The 20522-nt window shown below is 38.7% G+C and overlaps 1 protein-coding gene across 10 annotated transcripts in view; it reads left to right on the forward strand.

The window, feature by feature from the left end:
* Positions 1-424: 424 nt before the first annotated feature.
* DENND4A (DENN domain containing 4A) overlaps positions 425-20522 on the forward strand; it is a 144769-nt gene continuing 124671 nt past the window's right edge. For 7 of the 10 annotated variants that reach the window (XM_058737326.1, XM_058737325.1, XM_058737328.1 and 4 more), the window contains exon 1: positions 425-700. The gene's annotated coding sequence lies outside the window, so the exon portion shown is untranslated. The remainder of the gene's footprint in view (positions 701-20522) is intronic. The other 3 variants (XM_058737331.1, XM_058737333.1, XM_058737334.1) reach the window with 1 other exon arrangement.

Here is a 20522-nt window from a genome sequence, read left to right on the forward strand (position 1 = left end):
TGGGGGAATCTGAGAGCCCTTGTTGCAGGGGCAGCCGCTCAGACAATCGTGCCTAGCTCTGGCTAGGCAATGTCAGGACTCCAGGGGCCGCTGGGGAGGAAGGAGGAAACAGGTCGGTTAGCCCAAGACAGATCCCCGACGCTCCGGGTGGTGAAAGGGGAAGGGAAGGTGTGTCTCACCCACGCCCGCCTCGGGCTCGGGATCTCCCGACCGCAGGGGGAACTAGCGCGCATTTCCCCAACTACTGCTTGCGTCACGGGTGAGCGCGGCTCAGCCCCGCCCACCTTCTCCGCCCATTGAGCATCAGGCGCTAGGACCCCACGACCATCAAGCCGGCGCTGCTCCGCCCCCTCGGGCTGGGCCTGGTTCCCGATTGGCCCTTGTGGCCCGCGATCCCCGCCCCTGCCCCTCCGTCACTGCCAAGATGGCACCGGTCGCAGCCGCGGCGGCCGCGGCGGCTGGAGCCAGAGAAGGAGGCGGAGGCAGCAGCGGCTGCGATGGGAGGGGGAGTCCCGTCTGACTGAGACGGCAGGCCTGGGCGGGCGGGGGTGCCGCGCAGGGCGGAGCGCAGGGCTGGGGATGAGCTAAGCGGGTTCAGAGCGCCGCGGCATCCAGCCCCTCGTGTCCCGCCGCCGTCGGGAGGGGACAGTGCACCACTCTCCAAGCTCGACCCGTTGCTCGCGCTGGAGCCAGCGGTGAGGTGAGTGCGGGGGTAGCGGCGCGGACAGCAGCTGCATGTGGAGCTGTCACGGCCCGGAGCGGTGACAGCGGTGGTCTCGAGAGCGGGGTCGCCCGGGCTCGGAGAGGTGGCACGGATGGCCGCGACCTCCGCCCGGGGGCGTTTCAGAGCCGGGCCGTCCTCCGCGGGCTAGGTCCGCTCTGGGATGGCACGGCGGTGCTGAGAGTAGCGCCCGCACCTCTGTGTCGGACGCATGGGGGGCTCTGGTGTTTTCATTCCAGATTTTCTATTCCGGGCTGGCTTGGGGCTCCGGTTGTTGGGAGGTGGGAGTGGGGTGGGGGCGGAGGCGGTGAGAGGGGAGGTCCTGGAGCTCGGATTTTTGACAAGCCCGTTACGTAAGACGGAGGTGGCCTTCCGGAATCCCACCTGCTCGATATTTTAAACGGGCAGCAGCGGGAGCCTGGCGGGGCCCCAGAGGCCCGATTTTCTCCTAGGGGTCTGCTTAGGTAACCCCGGCCAGCGTGGGCCGGGCTAGCGTTCAAGTTGGTCGCTAGCTTTTTTTTTTTTTTTTTTCGTTTTTTTTTTTGGGGGGGGAGGGGGTAAACGTTCCTTGTCGCCACCATTCCCTTTGAAGTTTATCGCTTTCGGGAGGGTGGGGGGAGCTTGTGATCTAAAACTGGGTCGCAGCGACAGTTTTTCATTATCGTGCTTTTAAATGACAGATGTGGTGGAAGATTTTTGTTATTGTTCCAGAGTGCTTTTAATTCAAACGTATGGTTACGCCTGGAGCCTTAGAGAAGGGTTTTTGTCTTACAGGACAGTTATTTGTTGTTTGCAACAGCAGGACAGGCATCAGTCAACAGGCATGTATTTATTTGAGGAGAAAACGCGTGTCAGCCAGCTAGAGACTCGTGAGGACAGAAATTGTATTGCTCCCTGAATATGTTATTCTTTAAAATGCGTTATACGTTAATGAAAATAATAGCCCAAGTGTAAAAGAAACAATTTTACAAGATTGTAAGCTGTTGTTTGTTGTATATAGTCACTATTTTCTGCTTGCTCTAGTCTACCTCTTCTCGTCTTGGGGGAAGGAGGCAGAGACACCTGTAAACAGCGTAGCCCAGGTTACACTAATCTATTGTAGTACACTTGAGATTATTGTAAAAAGTAGTCTCTGAGGGACCCAAGGTTAGGTAATAAGTGAGGACTCTTGGGCAAGTTATTCAGTTTATGTTTAGAGCAGATAGTTCTGGGATTCAGCTTTTGAAAACTTAAGTATACAGAATTTCTAAGCTATTTGAACCCTGGTTGAACTTATAATGAAACAAAAGATTGTATGTGGCTTCTTTTATGGGAACTTTGTTTTGTTTTGGCCAGAATTAGACATTTTGGGCAACGGTTACTTCATTTTCACAATTTCCCTTTGAATTGCACCTCTTAATAGGAGTCCACAACAGCATATATCCTCCTTCTCCTCATCATTATATATACTATATGTTACATAATTTTCTTTTTCTGAATGAATAAACATAGACTTACTTCATTGTGGAATTTTTAAAGAATGTACTTTTTAGGAAAATTAATTGATCTTGACACCAGCCCAATTGAACTAAATATGAGTAAATTTTGGCCTGAGTTTTAAATTTATGTACACAAATTTGCACTTTTGAAAATTGGTGAAGCGATATAAATTTTTTGTTTGTGCAAGAGAGCCAGGAAGCTGATGCTGATTTGTTCTGAACTTTTCCACATGAATTACCACTGGCTTAAATAGTTATTGATTCTTAAGCTCCTGGAACTGTTGGCCTATTTATGGTAACTTGAAGAATATTTGGAATAATTGGGAAGCTATAAGAGGGAATAGAGTATATGACATTTATTAACTTGTTCAAAAATAATAAAAATCATGGCAGAATTGTAAAAGAAAACTTTTCTTTGTCGTTGAGTGATATTATTTACACTATCTTTTTGTTTGCAGATTTTTTTCTAAGCCATCCACTTACCATGGAAATCAGGATTTAAGAACTGATACAGATAGAGATGTATATTACAAATCTTATATTATTCCTATTTAAGTTGATGGCTCATTATTCCAAGTGGAAAACAACAGGGGCTGTAGCAAGAAAATTGACTTGTTATTTTCATCCTCTCTGATGTCAGAGACTTATCTTGGGACTTTCCTCTTGCCTACTAGATGTGAAAGATGAAATGACTTAAGAAAAGTTGATAAAAACTTCTTGTTTAATACCCTAGATTATTGATCATTGCTCAGTAGAATTTGTGACTTGGGGGAAGTGAAGCACTCCACATTTTATTATCGTACATCATAGTTATCACTTTGAATTCTAAAACAGTGGTGTAGAACTTTACACTAAACAGGATTAATTTACATAGTTTATTACTATAATGGTGAAAAATTTACAGTAGTCAAAATACCATATGATAGAGGAATAGTGAAACTAACAATAATCCATGCAGTTATTAAAAGTCACGTTTTTGGAAATATTTACTGGCATGAGAAAGTACAATATAATGTTGAGAAAAAAATCAGAACATAGAGAATATGCTTTGTTATTATTTATAACATATCACATACAAATGGCAAAATCATTGGCAGGAAATAAATATTTTAATAAAATATTAAAAGATGTCTGGATGATGGGATTGTAGGTGATTTTTATTTTAGTGTTTATACTTTTTTCTGTCTTCTGAATAGTATTACTCTGATAATCACAAAAGTGACATTAAAATATTTTCAAGGGTCATAGGAGAAAATCCTAAAAATCCCACAAAGCCACTGCTCCAATAGACTATCTTATGATTCATTATTAGAAAGATAACTCAAAACATGGTACTTACGCAGTACACGGTAATGGAAGGAGCTAATAATTTAGGTGAAGGCACATGGTTACCAGCACCAACTTGGTAGTGGTTTTACAGATGTAGTTGCTTATATTAATGCACATTGTTACTGTCCAACCTCTTTTCTGTGTGGATCTTACACCCAAACTACTTTATATTGACAGTGCCACCTATTGATGGACTGCTTGACTCCATCGTTTCCTCTGTACCTCATCAGTCAGTAGGCAGCGGGTTTTGAATGTTTATGAGGTGCCAGGTATTTTGCTAGTCACTGAGGATACACAGGTGAATGAGGCATGATTTCTGTCCTCAAACTCTGGTTGAGAACCCCTTCTTTTCTTCTTGGGCCGTCAGTGCATACTGTGTACTCTGCTTTCCCAGTATCTTTTTCCTGGTGGTCATACCCTCTTTTAACTTTCTTTATGGGAAAATATATTTTGAGTTCCAAACAACCAATTTAGGAATAAATTTTTGGAGCATTATTTGTGTGCTGGGGAATTTTACATTCAGAAGGGCCACATGTATGTTCATCTGTGGCTATTACTGTTAATTTTAAAGTGTATGACAATTTCTCAGTACCTCCTTGCTTCCTTCTGTTAAAAAGCATAAACAAGTAAAGACCAACAGAGAGAAGAGACAAACTATCAAGGGAAAAGAGGGGGGGGGTGCCTGGGTGGCTCAGTCAGTTAAGCGGCCAACTTCAGATCAGGTCATGATCTCACAGTTTGTGGGTTCAAGCCCTGCATCGGGCTCTGTGCTGACAGCTCAGAGCCTGGAGTCTGCTTCAGATTCTGTGTCTTCCTCTCCTATGTCCCTCCCCTGCTCATGCTCTATCTCTCTCAAAAAAATAAAATAAACATAAAAAAAATAAAAAAGGTGGAGAGATATCAGGGGAGTTTTCCTACTGGTGTTATACTTTATTTTCACCGAGAATAATCAGTCATCAAAATGTATAGTAAGATATACTGTTTCTGGTATGCTTTTAGTATCTCTTTGGATCCTTATAAAAATCGATTTTCCATATACATACATACATTAACTCACAGTTTAGCTGTTTTCCTTTCCAAATAAAAGCTGAAATAGGGAGATTGGAAATTTCTTAAATTTCTTTTTATTTTTCCTGTAATATTTTGTAGATGAGACATTATTATTTTTTAAAAGCTTCAAAAATGTAGAAAATTACCCAAAAGAGTGGTAAGCACACATATACTCACCATAAAAAGTGTTAACATTTTTTCATTTTTGCTTCAGATATATAGACGTAGGTATAGACCTATATGTGTATATGTATATTTAAGTTTATATATATGAGTATAAATATATATACATATACAAATACATGTACATATATAAATATATTTACATATATATACTCATATATATGAGTATACATAAATATATATAAGTATATTTAATTATATATACATAAATGTATATATATAAGTATATATATTTGTGTGTGTGTGTGTGTGTGTGTGTATATATATATATATATATATATATATATATTTAAGTTTATTTATTTTGCGAGAGAGAGATATTGAGAATGTGAGTAAGCAGGGGAGGGGCAGAAAGGGAGAGAGAGAATCCCAAGCAGGAGCCTCACTGACAGTGCGGAGCCCAGCTTGGGGCTCAAGCTCATGAACCATGAGATCATGATCTGAACTGAAATCAGGAGTTGGACACTTAACCCAGTGAGCCAACCAGACGCCCCCAGATATAATTTTAATATAAAAGATTTATGTATATCACAGTTATCACACTGAATACTAACTAACAGAGCAGGTAGAGCTTTATACTGTACTCGAACACTGCTGATCAAGTTAAGGTCCTTTTGTTCTCCCCAGTTTCATCCTTCCTGCCTCTCTCTTCATAATCCCTCCCAGAGGCAATTGTTATAATAAATTTGATGTGTATCCTTCCATTTTACCTTTTCATAAACTCCATATGTGAACAGTACCTGGCATTGTTTTCAGTGCTTTTGAAGAGCTGTGGGCATTGGAGCCATACTCCCTTGATTTAAATCTTGACTGCTATTTAATAGTATTGTGACCTTAGGCAAATTTTAAAATCTTTGCATGCCTCCAATATCCTCATCTATCAAATAGGGATAATGGATCTACCTATCTCACAAGGTTGTTTTAGAAGCAAGTGAGTCTGTTTATATAAGATGCTTAAAACTGTGCCTGGCGCTTATTATTATTTTTTTTAATGTAACTTAAGCAGCTGTTAATGTGATTTTATTGTGGTATACATATTTTGAAACTTGCTTTTTTAATTTTTACCCCCTCCCCCATCCTTGTCAGCCCTCTAGGTCTAGCTCACTTATGTTGACTGGTGTAGTGTTCCGTTAAATAAATATACTGCAATTTATCATTTGCTAAATCTAATTTAATATTTAGATTGCTTTTTTATTTTTTATGTATTATAACAGTGCCTCATGAACATCCTTCTATCTTCTGAAGCACATACCAGTTTCTCCACGTCATATACATAATTGTCAAATTGCTGGGTCTTAGGATAGAAGCCTCTTTCCCTGCATAGGATATTTATGGGATATTGATGAATAATTTCTGTTCCTTCATATCCTTACCAACATTTAATGTTGTCATACTTTTGATTTTTTCCCATCTAATTCATGTGAAATCGCATTTCATTTTCTGTTTTTGTTTTCTTTCATCTTTCTTATGCATGAGCATTTTTAGTTACCTCTTAAGTGATTTGCCTATACCTGTCCTTTACACATTTTCTATTGGGTTGTATTTTTTTCCTTTTTTTTAATGATTTGTAGGAGGTTTTTTGGTTTGTTTGTTTTTAAATATATTTAAGATAGTTACAAATGTTAGTGAAGTTTGTTTGTTGGTAAAGTTTGTTTTTATTTGTTTTTTGAAGTTTCTAGATTTTTTGAACAGTGACCATTAAGGACCCAGGTTTTTGTAAATTTTATACTGTAGTATATTATTAGTGAATTTTCCAATGTATTTTCTTAAAGTATGTAGCTACATTTTTCTCCTTCTGAAAGTATGGGAAATGTTTCAGTAATGTACTGTGAATATATTTTGCCTAAAACTATTTAAACTTTTAGGACCTCAAAAACCAGGTGGAATCTTTACTAATATTAGTATGACAATTTTTTTTTCTTTAATCCAAAACATGAGTCCTGCTTAGAGGAGAGTTTTCTGCTCCTAAAGTGCATACCAACTAAAAATGTACACAAATTAAATGACTGTAGTTACATGTCCAATATTAGAAACTATTCATCAATATTGAGATTGTTTTGCACAGTGTTAACTTTATTTCTCTTGCTGTCCAACCTACTATACATGACTTACAGGACTAAAATCAGTCTGGTTAAGAGAATAGCTTCCCTATTATTACTGTTATTTTAAATAAACCTAATTTTAGAGTAGTTTTATATTTACAGAAAAGTTTCAGGGAGTTACCACGTACCCTGCACCCAGTTTCCCCTGTTGTTAATATCTGACATTTCTGTGTTACATTTGTTACAACCAAGCAACCAACATTGGGACATTACTATTAACTGAAGTCCATATGTTACTCCAATTCATTAGTTTTTACCTAATGTCTTTTCTGGGTTCCAGAATACCACAGTACATTTATTTGTGCCATTTCCTTTGGCTCCTGTGGGCTGTAACAGCTTCTCAAATTTTCCATGTTTTTGATGACCTTGACAGGTTTGAGGAGTTTGGGTCAGATATTTTGTAGAGAGTACCCCAGTTTGGGTTTGTCTGATATTTTTCTCAGTGTTAGCCTGAGGTATAGGTTTGGGGGAGGACGACCACAGAGGTAAAAATGCCATTCTAATTACATCATCTGAAGGGTACATACTATCACTATGACTTAGCAGTGTTATTTTTTTTATTTTTAAAAAATGTTTATTTATTTTGAGATACAGAACGTGCTCACACGAGTTGGGGGGAGGGTGCAGAGAGAGAGAGAGAGAGAGAATCCCAAGTAGGCTCCGCTTGATGCCAGGGCTCATTCTCACAACCTAGAGGTCAGGACCTAAGCCTGTATCAGGAGTCTTGGATGCTCAACCGCCTGAGCCACCCTGGTGCCCCTGCGCTGATAGTTTTAGCCTCAATTACCTGGTTGAGGCAGTGTTGCCAAGTGTCTCTACTGTAAACTTTTCCCATACTCTACTTTTTGGAAACAAGTCATTTGTGGAAACCATACTCAGTGTGTGGAGAATTGCGTTCCAACTCCTTGAAGGGGAAATATCTGCAAAATTATTTGGAATTCTTTGTAAGGGAGGTTTTTCTCTTTTCCCCCATTATTTTTTATTCAATCCATATGTAGTGCTGGATATTCATTTTATAACTTTGGGTTATGATCCTCTGCCATTTTATGTTATTGCTTAAGTTGTTCTGCCTCTTTCAGGTTAGTTACTGTGACCAGTAAGACATATTGGTGGTATTATTATTATTATTATTATTATTAGCACTTCTTTACTTTCTGGCACTAGGAACAATATGCCCCAAACTCATCTTGTGTATTCCCTGCCTCAGTCCCCCAGTCAACTATTTCTTCAAGGATCCCTGGTTACTTCTATTAGAGAATGATATTAGAAACCAAGATCTGGTTTCTGGGTGTGCTCATTGCTGCAGGGATATCGTCGCTTTTAGGCTTTCTCAGTGCACAGACCTAGGAAGTATATGTATGCATATTAATACACATATACAAACATACAACTCTTTTTTTTTTTTTTTAAATCTATCTGAAGCTAAACATGAATTTATACTGTTACCTTTGACTCTACTTCAGTGCCTTCTGGTTCATCCTACCTGTACACTCTTGCTTAGCTATAACCTCTGTCTCCAAAAGTAAGAAACCGGACTCTCACCGTTTGCCATCTATTTACTTATTTGGCCAGTCCTGTCATACATGTACAACAGAAACAACTGTACCAACTACAGCAGATTTTTTAGAGTGTTTATTTATTTTGAGAGAGGGAGAGAGCATGTGTGTGTCTGAGTATGGGAGGGCAGAGAGAGAGGGAGAAGAGAGGTGTTCCCCCCCCCCCCCAAGTAGAGCAGTTATATGTACAGTTCTTTTGTCTCTACTCTTAGAGTTTCTAGTGAAAACATTGTTTTTCACAGTTACTGAGGTCAGAACTTTGCAGAACCTTTCCCCCCCCATCTTCCATATTTTAATTTTACTTTTTATAAATTAGTCTAAATTACACAGTAATTACATCTTATCAAAAATTTACCAAAGCTCAGGGGCATCTGGGTGGCTCAGTCAGTTAAATGTCCCACTTCGGTTCAGGTCATGATCTCACAGTTTGTGCTTAACTGGCTGAGCCACCCAGGCGCTCCTATCTCACAGTTTGTGAATTCAAGTCCCACATAGGGCTCTCTGCTGTCAGAGAAGAGCCCACTTTGGATCCTCTGTCCCCCTCTCTCCCTGCCCCTCCCCCACTCGTGTTCTCACTCAAAAATAAACATTTTTAAAAATTTATCAAAATTTAAAAAGTCAACAAAACTTCCCTTGCTTAATTATAGACCCTTAGTTTTGTATGGCTTCCCTCCCCCGCTACTTTTGGGGCCAAAAAAAAAAAATCTCTGAAAGTAATATTTCTTGAGGTTTAGTCAGAACGGTACTCCTTCATTTGGTTATTAGTTGACATCTTTATGATTTGGACTGAGAGTTTTTATAGCTTCAAATATTTTTAATAGCACATGTTGAGATGTGCCACTAAGTGAAGTGAAGCTTTGGAGATGATTGCAAGCAAACAATTATATAATTGAGTGCTCAGAATGTACCTGTATTCTTACAGTAATTTTATGCGGATTAACTCATTTAATTCCCTCAAGAAGTCTATGAGGTAAGTACTTTATTATTTTGCCTCTTTTAAAGATGAGGAAGACACCGAGAGATGAAGCAGTTTGTCCAATGTCACATGGCTAGTTGGTGGCGGAGCCAGAATGTGAGTGCAGCCAGGCTGACCACGGAGCCTGCATTCTCCATCACTTTGCTGTATTACCTCCAATTAAACAAGAGAGGTGGAAAGAAGGATAAGAGTTATGAAGGAAGTCAACCAGGATGAGAGGAGAGAATGACCGAAAGAGGGTACTTCCTCCGGAAGTCCTTTCTCAGGAGATGATATTGACAGATGAGAGTCAGTTATGTGACGAGCTGAGGAAAGAGGGATCCTTGTGGGACAGCATCAGGTGCAAAGCCTTGCAGTACAAAGGAGTTTGGGATGAGAATAGAAAGGCGCTCGTGTGGTTAAGTGTAGTAAGCAAGTGCAAAAAATAATAATAATAAACCTGTAGTGCTTATTATATGTGACACTCAATGCAGTAAGTCATTTAGGAATCCAAATAACCCATTGTCTCAATTTTATAGATGAGGAAATTGACAGAGTACTCTGCGTTGGCTGAAATTACCTCTTCTTCTCCCACTTTTTGTTTATCCACTGCAGTCTACTTTCTACTTCTTCATATTATTATGAAGTATTAATTTCTACTTCTACTTCTTCATATTATTAAACTTGCTCTTGCTGAAGTAAAGAATAATACTTTGGGCCCTTTTCTCCTGAAACCCCACCCCTTGACTTCCACCATGCTGCCCTCTTCTGCTTATCTTGCTTATCCCATAAGAAGCGGTGTTCTTGGGGTTGGCTCATTACGCTTCTCAGCCTTCACATTTTCCTTGGTAGGTCACAGTTACCTCTGTGGATTCAGTTACCATATATCTACCAATTACTTGCCAAGCTGTTTTCCCAGCATTAGCATCTTTCCAAAGCATCAGATATCTTATCTAACTCCTTACTTATCTTCACCTCAAACTCCACTTGTCCAAACTGAATTTACCTGCCTAAAATTTTGCTCTGATCTGTTGTCTTCCAAAGACATCATAATCTGCTGTTGACTTCATCATCCAAGGAACTTAGGAGTCATTCAGGATTCCTCCCCCTCTTTCTCTTTCATTCCCATCCATTCATTTTCTGAATTCTATTGGCTTTATCTCCTAAATATATTTCTGAATCAGTCCCTTCCTTAGCATCCCTGTTTTAACCTCTGCCTTATTAGGATCTACTTCCTTACTTTTGCACTGGTTTTCCTGTCTTCAGTTTCATCTCCCTGAGATTCAACTTTTCAGAATTGCCAGATGGGTGTGTCTAACATGCAGTTTGAAGGTTCATCATTGACTCCCATTGTCAGCTGGATAAAGTTGCACTCCTTACCATGTCATTAAGACTGACCATGGTTTGGCCTCTGACTGGTTCTCTAATCTTAACCTTTATAATTTCTGCTTTTCATTTTCCACTCTAGCCATACAGAACTACTTGTTGAAGATTCCCTGAATGTACAGCTATTTCTCAATTGTTGAGCATGGCTTACATAGTCTTTCTGCTTGGAATGACTTCATTTTCTCCTTCCCTTTTCCTTTTGCGTATCTAACTCTTTTGCATCTTTTAAGACTCAGCCTAAGCATTCCTTCCTCCAGAAAGTCTTCTCAGACCCATACTCTTGACTGGATTATCAAGTCCCTCGTGAAATAATCTATTACTAACTGTGTTATATCTCAGGCACCTAGAAACAGTGCCTGGCACAGGGAAGTTACTCCATAAGAGTTTTTTTTGTTTTTTTTTTTTTAAGTTTATTTATTTTTGAGACAGAGAGAGACAGAACATGAATGGGGGAGGGTCAGAGAGAGAGGAAGACACAGAATTGGAAGCAGGCTCCAGGCTCTGAGCCATCAGCCCAGAGCCCGACGTGGGGCTCGAACTCACGGACCACGAGACTGTGACCTGAGCCGAAGTCGGACGCTTAACCGACTGAACCACCCAGGTGCCCTCAAAAGCGTCCCTCCATAAGAGTTTTTTGAGAGAATGATGGTAGTATTGGAGAGGTAATATAAAGTAGTTGGTTCTGAACCCAGAATGTCAGGGATTGAAACCTGACCTTGCTCTTTGACTATCTGTGTTATCTCTGTACCTCCATTTCTTCCCTGGTAAAATGGGAATAGTGAATTCTTCCTAAGATTATTGTGAAACTTAAATCTGTTAATTCAAGTAAGCCCTCAGAACAGTGTCTGGCACTCAGTAAATATTCAGTAGATACTCTTTATAGCTCCTGTTGCTATATTTAAAAAAATTTTTTTAACGTTTATTTATATTTGAGAGACAGAGAGAGAGAGTGTGCGCACGCACACTTAAGCAGGGGAGGGGCAGAGAGAGAGGGAGACACAGAATCCGAAGCAGGCTTCAGGCTCTGAGCTGTCAGCACAGAGCCCTATGCAGGGCTCAAACTCCCAAGCTGTGAGATCATGATCTGAGCCAAAGTTGAACACTTAACTGACTGAGCCACCCAGGAGCCCCAGGATGTTTAACTTATATATCTGTGTCCCCTCACCAACCTGGAATTAGCAAATGAATGAACAAAGCAACTAATTGTGGGTTTTTAAATGAAAGATACGTTACTAGCTTTTGAGACTGTCATGGCAAGTTGACCATTAGTCTTTATAGTAGCTCCAACATTTGGTGTTTTATTACAAGTTTGAAATCGGCATTAATGAGGATTAGTATTTCTTAATTTTACTTAATTATTTAAATTTCACCACACTTAAAAACAAATTTTGAGTATACTTAACACACAACTTTACATTAGTTTTGAGTGTACACCAGTGATTTGACTTCTATATTATGCTCTGCTCACCTTAAGTGTAGCTACATGTGTCACCAAACAACACTATTACAATAGCATTGATTTTATTCACTGTGCTGTGCCTTTTATTCCCGTGACTTATTCATTCCATAATTGGAAGCCTGTATCTCCTCCCCTTCACACATTTTGCCCATCCCCCACTCTCATGCCTCTGGCAAACACAAGTTTGTTCTCTGTATTTATAGGTCTGATTCTGCTTTTTTTTATTTATTTACTTATGTATTTATGTTTTCTTAGATTCCACTTATGAGTGAAATCATATGGTATTTGTTTTTCTCAGTCTGACTTACATCACTTAGCAAAATATCCTCTAGGTTTATCCATGTTGTCACAAATGGCAAAATCTCATCCTTTTTTATGGCTACATAACATTTACACACACACACACACACACACACACACACACACACACATCTTTCTTATCAATTCTTCTATAGATGGATACTTAAGTTTAGCACACTTTTCTTATTAATCACACTGTTTAAACTCTAGCAATGCCCTTTATTTACTCTTAGTATTCATATAGCCTGTACTATAGCATTTAACCAGCCTTTCCTGTTAAGGATTAAGGTGTGTAAGACTGGGCTTTTTATTAATTTTGGAGATGAACTGAAGCATGATGTGGACAAAGATTGAACAAGGGGGCACAATTGGGTAATTGGAAAACTTCTCAACTATGGGGTCAAACCTGCACAGTATCCCTTCGGTATTTGGTTTAAAATAAGTTCATGGAATATGAAGTACTCATAATCAAATGTAATTTCAACAAAAATTCTAGAAGCAATAAAAATCACTAAAAACTATTGACACCTCTGCTGCTTTCTATTATTGTAAAGAATTGAGACTTGAGACTTGTTTGCTTTAAATCTTTTTTATGGCAATCACTGTTAAATTTTTCAGAACTTTTCCTTTTACCCTAAGTTTGTCTCTCATTTTTTTTTCCGAATGCCACAACTGTCTATATAATCTTGGTGAATTTGATAGAAGTACTGTTTGTTTTGTTTGTTCTTATCTCCGAACTTGCCGTTACATTTGTCGATTTTCCCAGTCTTGCTCAATTTTGATTATGTGAAACTAGTCAGTTTTTCTTTAAAAAGTTATGTTTTGAACTTAAGAATAATACAAGGTACTGCTATTCATTGTTCTCCACTATCCATTTGAAAATTATTACTGAAGAAACTAGTTGTGTGTTGTTTTTTTTAAAGTCTGATTTGCCAAAGAAAACTTTTTACTAATGAGCTAATATCAAAGAAACATGAAAAACCTAGTATAACAGTCTTGTTTAAAAAGCCAATGCCAAAATAAATAAATAAATAAAATAAAATAAATAAATAAAAAGCCAATGCCATAATGGCAGTACTGTTGTGAAATGATTCCTTTTTTTTTTTTTTTTTTTTTTAAGGTTACTGTCATCTACCACTAAGTATTTTAGTTGAGGACTCTGAAGTAGTATGTTTTTTCAGAGAAATAGGTTTAGATGGATGGGGAAAACTACATAATGATATTTAGGCTTTATTACATAGGACTGGCTATGAGAAGATATAACTCATCTACTTTGTGGTCAAAATTGTAGTAAGCAGTATTATTTTTCTTTAAAAAAATTTTTGTTCTAATAGTCTCTAAAATATTCCCTGTCCCTTAATCTTTGTTTTTTTTTTTTTCCTGTACTTTGAAATAGAATTTTATTCATACTGACTCACAACTGTGCTAAAATTGGATGTATAGGCTGCTGTTAGAACCTGTTATGGTTGGTGAATAGTTTTCATTTTCTTATGCTGAAGAATGCCTGAAGATACCAATGTAACAGCCATTTTTTAACAAGCCTTTCTCTTCCCTCCTATGATTAACTGACATTTTTATATTTGTAGTTGACCTCTTCTTTTTTGAGGTTTTTAAAATCAAATTTCTTTTGTTTGTAACAGAAATAAAATTCAAACCACTGTACTTAAGAAAAAAAAAAAGAGGAATTAATGTTAATAGCAAGGATCCTGGGGATGTCACAGTGCCTTGAAGATGAAAGTACAGACAGGCTTCGTGAAGGGGAGGGGAACTGGGAGCCAGACACTCCTTGGTAACTTAGGTAGCCATTTTCTCACCACCCTGGGGCAGCATGATCTCTCTGCCTCTCTCTACTTACCCGGTTCATTTTTCTCTATCTGCATTTTGCTTTTTATTACTGGGCATAGCTGAACAAGTCCTCCAACTCATAAAGTCATACATTCACTCATGGTTCTGTGACCCTATTCTAACCCTCTGGGAGAAAATCCAGTCTGAGGCAAGTGTTTATGTCTAGTCGAGTCAGCTATGGCAGATGAAACCAAGGTTTCATAAAACATATCAGGCCCCATTTTTATGGTTGGGGAGGAGATGCAGGGAATATAACTCTTAGAAGGTAAGTATGTTAGTGTGAAGGTGGTGACTACAAAGGAATACTAAGTAATGTGAAGTGAAATTGGCATTTTTTTTGAAATAAAAAAGAGACCACTCACTCATTGGCTTTACATAGTAGTCAATATAACAAAACTATTTCATCCCCAATCCATAGGTGATTATTTTGAAAGCTGTAAAAATCTCTCCCTTTCTCAAATAAAAACCAAGGGAGCTGATTTTTTAGCTTCCGCGTACAGAATTTGAAGTTTGAGTCATGCTTTTTCATGAACACAAATAACCTTATATTAATATCATTATGAATACATCATGTCCGTCTCTCTTCAACAAGAATTTGCTGACTGCCTGTTCTCTGCTAGAGACTGCTGAAACATATTTACAGAGATAGAGATGTAACATTGCCTACTTTCAAAGAATTCCTAATCTAGTTGCAAAGAAGCAGTTACAGTATTCATGTGATAATCATAATAGAGATATGTACAGGGTGCTTTTGAAGCATAAGAGGAGAGAATAACTCTCTTCTGGAGAAAAAGGTTAGGGAAGGCTTCAAAGAGCAGGTCTCAAATACTGTGCAGAGGCTGGCCATTTTAACAGGGGCATTCTGGCAGAAAGAAATTAATTTGAGGGGCGCCTGCATGGGTGGCTCAGTCGATTAAGCGTCCAATTCTTGATCTCAGCTCTGGCCTTGATCTCAGGGTTGTGAGTTTAAGCCCTGCATTGGGCTCCATGCTGGGCATGAAGCCTACTGAAAAAATAATAATAACTTAACAAAAAATTTTTTTAAAAGAAATAAATTTGTAAAGGTGGTGTGAGGTTTGATATGACTGAAGTGTATTTTTGCACCATTCAATTTGTGAAACTGAAATGACTTATTTTTTCATATCCTTCACATGGTAGTGAATACTGCTTTCTTCAAAGGAGAATTATAGATTTTAGAATATTCAAATCACTTTGTTCTAAAACTTTGATGTCACTTTTGAGAATGACATGTCACGGATCCTTGCTTTCAGCTTGCTTTATCAAATTTTTCTTAGAGTGGTTTGGTTGGTTTGTTATTTTATTTTATGGTGATTTTTTTCCTGTTCAAGCATAGATGTCCATACAATGGATGGCTGAAAATGCTAGAGCTTATAAAACCGATGAAGATCATAGTTTTTATAAAAGTAAACAGTGAAAATAATATGTAAGCCTATAATATATAAATAGTATAAGCCTAATATAATTTTAAAAGGTAAATTTCTAAAAGCGACCTGCGTCAGCACCGAAATTGTATAACTTTAGAAGAGTGCGCGCACACACACACACACACATCAGTTTTTTCTTACCTTTTTTGTACCTACCTTTAAGCAAAACTAGTGTAAGCAGTTGGCAGAATGCCCTGTGCTTCACTACTCTCATCTGTTGATTAATACCTTTACTTCTGTTTTCAATTCCTTTATCCACTCATTCATGATTCCTACACCACCCCCATCACCGAGAAACAACCAAACAACCAAACCCTCCCCCAAAACCCCAGCACTCCCTAGTTGACTGTTCTGAGAAGTGACTGAGGTAGGTGAGAACGATAGAGAAAAGGAAGGTACTTGTGGCCAGCTTTGCGGTGGGGGCAGTAGTGGTGGTGGTGGGTGTGGGTGTGTTTCAGGCCTGAGGTTCATTTTCATACAGCAAGCTCAATAACACGACTGTTGTTATCCAGGTCACAAATTATGACTTTCTCATCCCCTTCCACAAGCCCTTTGGTCTGCCTTGTGTCATTTTTGTCCTTCAAATATGCTTTTGCTACTGTGTTGGAAGGAGGTGATGAGCAGGGAGATTATAGGCCTTTTACTTGTTGCTCCTTTTGTTTGTAATGACCTTCCATCTCTCCTCTACTACCCTGGTCATATTTCAAGATTTAGATGACATCCCTTACTTTTCTGACTCCTCAAGCCTAAACGGTGTGTCCTTCTTGTGCTTTCTGTGATTATTCCTGTTAGAGACTTACCATTTATTGTAATTGCCTGTTTACTTGCCTTCTCTATCAACTCCTGTAAAGCAGGGCCATATCATTTGTTTTGTGTTCCCAGTGCCTAGTACAGGGCATGGCACATGGAGCGTTACCATTCTTGGTTGTAGACACCAGAAATCAATTCTGGTTAGCTGAAGCAGAAGAAGAGCTATTTATTGAAAGGATATTAATTAGTTTACAGAAATGACTGGAAGGCTGGAGAACCAGTCTCTGGGAACAAATGGGAAAACAACCAACCACCCTCCAGGCTAGGCCATAATCATAGTCATGCCATAGAATTATCCTTTTCCTGTTTAAGACTGCATTGACTCCCCTGCAGGACACGGGATGCCATTGCTTGGACACTGCCACTGTGTGTTGTGTGTTACTGCCCTAAAAATGAATTTTAAACTGTCTTAGCAGCTATAGGCCTAGATTAAAATTCTGCATGAAAGCATCTAATTGACCAATCTGTGTACCTGGTCCCTAAATACGGAAGCAACTCTCTGGCCTTTTTGGCTTACATGGTTGATTCTAGGGCCCAACTTCCTTTCAAGACACACACAGTGGCAGATTTCTTTAAGCATTGAAAGGGAGTTCAGATGGTGGACAGTCAAAAATAAAACTGACACGTGTCCTTTTCAGTAAACATTCAATAAATATTTACTAGATGAATGAATGAGAGAATCAGAGTCATAATTTCTTATCTTTAAACATTTACATCATCAAGCATTGAAGTGATTATGGTACCACTTCTGTAATTCACAAGAAAATAAATTCCAAACCATAAAATAAGGAAAATATAAGCAAAATCAGCAAAGTGTTTTTTAAAATGATGCTGCATTGTTAAATTATTCAAATAAAATTATTTGAATTAAATTTAAAGCATTTTTTGGTTCCCCTTTTTTGTAATACCCGAAGCACATAATTACTTGCTTATCTCATCATCTGACACTGGATAGAGCCTGGATTTGAACTTGTCAAACTGATTCCAGAACACTTAACTCCTGTTTTTATAGTCTTTGTATAGTTTTTTTTCAGCAATGAATTAAGGCAAACACGACACCAAACTAATATTTAAAAAAAAATTTTTTTTTAACGTTTATTCATTTTTGGCAGACAGAGAGAGACAGAGCATGAGTGAGGAAGGGGCAGAGAGAGGAGGAGACACAGAATCCGAAGCAAGCTCCAGGCTCCGAGCTGTCAGCACAGAGCCCGACGCGGGGCTTGAACTCACGAACTGCGAGATCATGACCTGAGCCAAAGTCAGACGCTCAACCGACTGAGCCACCCAGGCGCCCCCAAACTAATATTTTAGCTTGGAGGAATATTTGTGCTGGTGGAAAAAAGTTTTTATTTCTAAGCCATCCAATATAAGGTCTTACTTGGGACACATTTTGGCATTATGTACCAAAGTTGAATATAACCATAGACTGTATTCTAGCAGTTTTATTCATAAGTATTTTTTAATGCATACACTTGCACATCAAAGACATATAGAATAATTTATTCATGATTTTGTAATTATTTATAATGGCCTAACATTGGAAACAAAGCCAAGTGTCTGTTAACAATAGAATGGATAAGTAAAACTGTGTTATAGTCTCAAAATGAAAAACTATACAGAAATGAAAACGAACAAGCTACTGCTACGCATGTGAGTATGAACATCTCAAACACATACTGTAGAATGAGAAAAGCTAGACCAAAAGAATATATATCATTTGGTGTGAATCCTTCTGTGTTTGGTTTGTATAAAGTTCAGAAACAGACAAGAGTCATCTAGCCTTAAAAGTGGGGTGGTGGTTCTTTTTTGGGAAGATTGGAGGAGGACGGAGGGCTTCCTGTTACTGGTAATGTTCTATTTCTTCACCTGGGAGATCTTTTTTACACGTGGTACGTTCACTCTGTGAAAATTCATGGAGTTGTGCCCTTTCTATATGTATGTTATATTTGAAGAGCGAAGAACAGAAACCAGACATGTGTATGGACTACTTTGGGAAGCATGACTCTGTGATCCTCCTAAAGTCATGAAGTTTTATCTGAATATGTCAATGTATTTTAAGGGAGAGAAGATCCTTAACACTACTCAGATTCTCAGAGGGGTCACGACTTTAAAAATGTTAAGACGCTACTTCACCAAAGCCTGAATATTCAGAAAAAGTATTGTTAAACACATAAGCTTGTTTTTACAGTGAGGTAAGCCCTTGCCTCTATAATCAGACTTTGTCTTTACATTCAATCTTCTCACACTTTCTCAAGGCTTTTGCTTTTATACTCATCCTCTTTTTCTCCTTCGTCTTCATTTTGTCTCCCTCTGGACAATTGCTGTTGGCATAACCCCCCTTAATTTCATTCATCTTTTAAAATTTTTTTTTTTTAACGTTTATTTATTTTTGAGACAGAGAGAGACAGAGCATGAACGGGGGAGGGGCAGAGAGAGAGGGAGACACAGAATCAGAAGCAGGCTCCAGGTTCTGAGCTGTCAGCCCAGAGCCTGACGCGGGGCTCGAACTCGCGGACCGTGAGATCGTGACCTGAGCCGAAGTCGGACGCTCAACCAACTGAGCCACCCAGGCGCCCCTCATTTATCTTTTTAAAAACAGATCTGCTGATTCCATGTCTTCTGCCAATTATCACTCTGCTTCCCAACTTCCCTTCACATCAAAATGCCTACGAAAGGTTATGTGTACTTTCTCATCTCCTCTTTTCTCCTCAGCTCATTCCAGTTGGGCTTTCCATCTTACACAGAACTGAAATGAGTCTTCTCAAGGTCACAGTGATTTGAGTTTTGTTAAAACCAGTGGTTAAGTCTCTCTCTTTGAGGGAAGCAGGGTGAGAGCGCCTCAGGTATAGAGACTTCATTTAATCATTATTTCTCATTTCATGGTACGCTTTCATCATTGGCCTGTGCTTACGCGGGGGCCCTGCTTTCATTTTATCTTCTTATATGGTCCACCTTCATACTCGAATTCCCTTTCCCCTGTAGATATCCACTGTAATATATTTAGCATATCATCCTGAATTTAGTTTTGAAAACCACAGTGCTGTTTTGAATATATGTTTTTAATTTACATAAATGATATTTTGGTATATATTCCTTGCTGTTTCCTCTTATCTTCAGTAAATTAAAAAAATTTATTTGTGTGGCTGTGTACATCTATTTAATTGCTCCTAACTTCTACATGGCATTCAAATCATGGTATCTGCCACATTTTAAAATTATTCCTTTACTTATGGGCACCTCAATTTGTTTGTTCATTGCTTCAACAAATATTGACCACACACTATTCTTCAGGCACTGTTCTAGATACGAGTTATAGAGCAGTGACTAAAACCAAAAAATTCCTAAAACCAAAAACTTCCTACCTTCATTGAACTTACAGGCTTGTGGAGTGACAATGAGATAATAAAATGAGTGAGTATATGTACATGTTTGATAGTGAAAAGTAATAAGGTGAGAAAATCAGAACAGGGGAAGAGAATATGAGGTGTTGGATGTGGGAGGTTGTTGAAATTTCAAATAGGGTGGTCATGGAAAGCCTCACTGAGAGGGTGACCCAGCCTGAGGATGGGCTGGCTGGGCTGGCATCGGGGAAGGCTAGTCCAGACACAGAGAGCAGGTAGAAAAGCTCCTGAGACTGGAACATGCCTGATTTGTTCAAGGATCAGTAAGAACCCTGGCATGTTACCTGCAAGAGGGCTTTCTAAGAGTTTCTTTAGTATGCTAAATTTTTTTGTCTTTTACTATTATGTTAGGATTTATTCACGCCATTTTATTTTGTATTTTCTGTTTACCCTAGTTTCTTTTCCTTTCTTCTTTCTCTGTTACTATTTTCTAAAGAAAAATAAAATTTTTGGTGGCAGTTTAAAAGTTATGTATTCTATTTTTATTCTTCTGGTGGTTACC

The sequence above is a fragment of the Neofelis nebulosa genome, chromosome 7 (genome assembly GCF_028018385.1).
Source record: "Neofelis nebulosa isolate mNeoNeb1 chromosome 7, mNeoNeb1.pri, whole genome shotgun sequence".
NCBI classification, from domain to species: domain Eukaryota; kingdom Metazoa; phylum Chordata; class Mammalia; order Carnivora; family Felidae; genus Neofelis; species Neofelis nebulosa.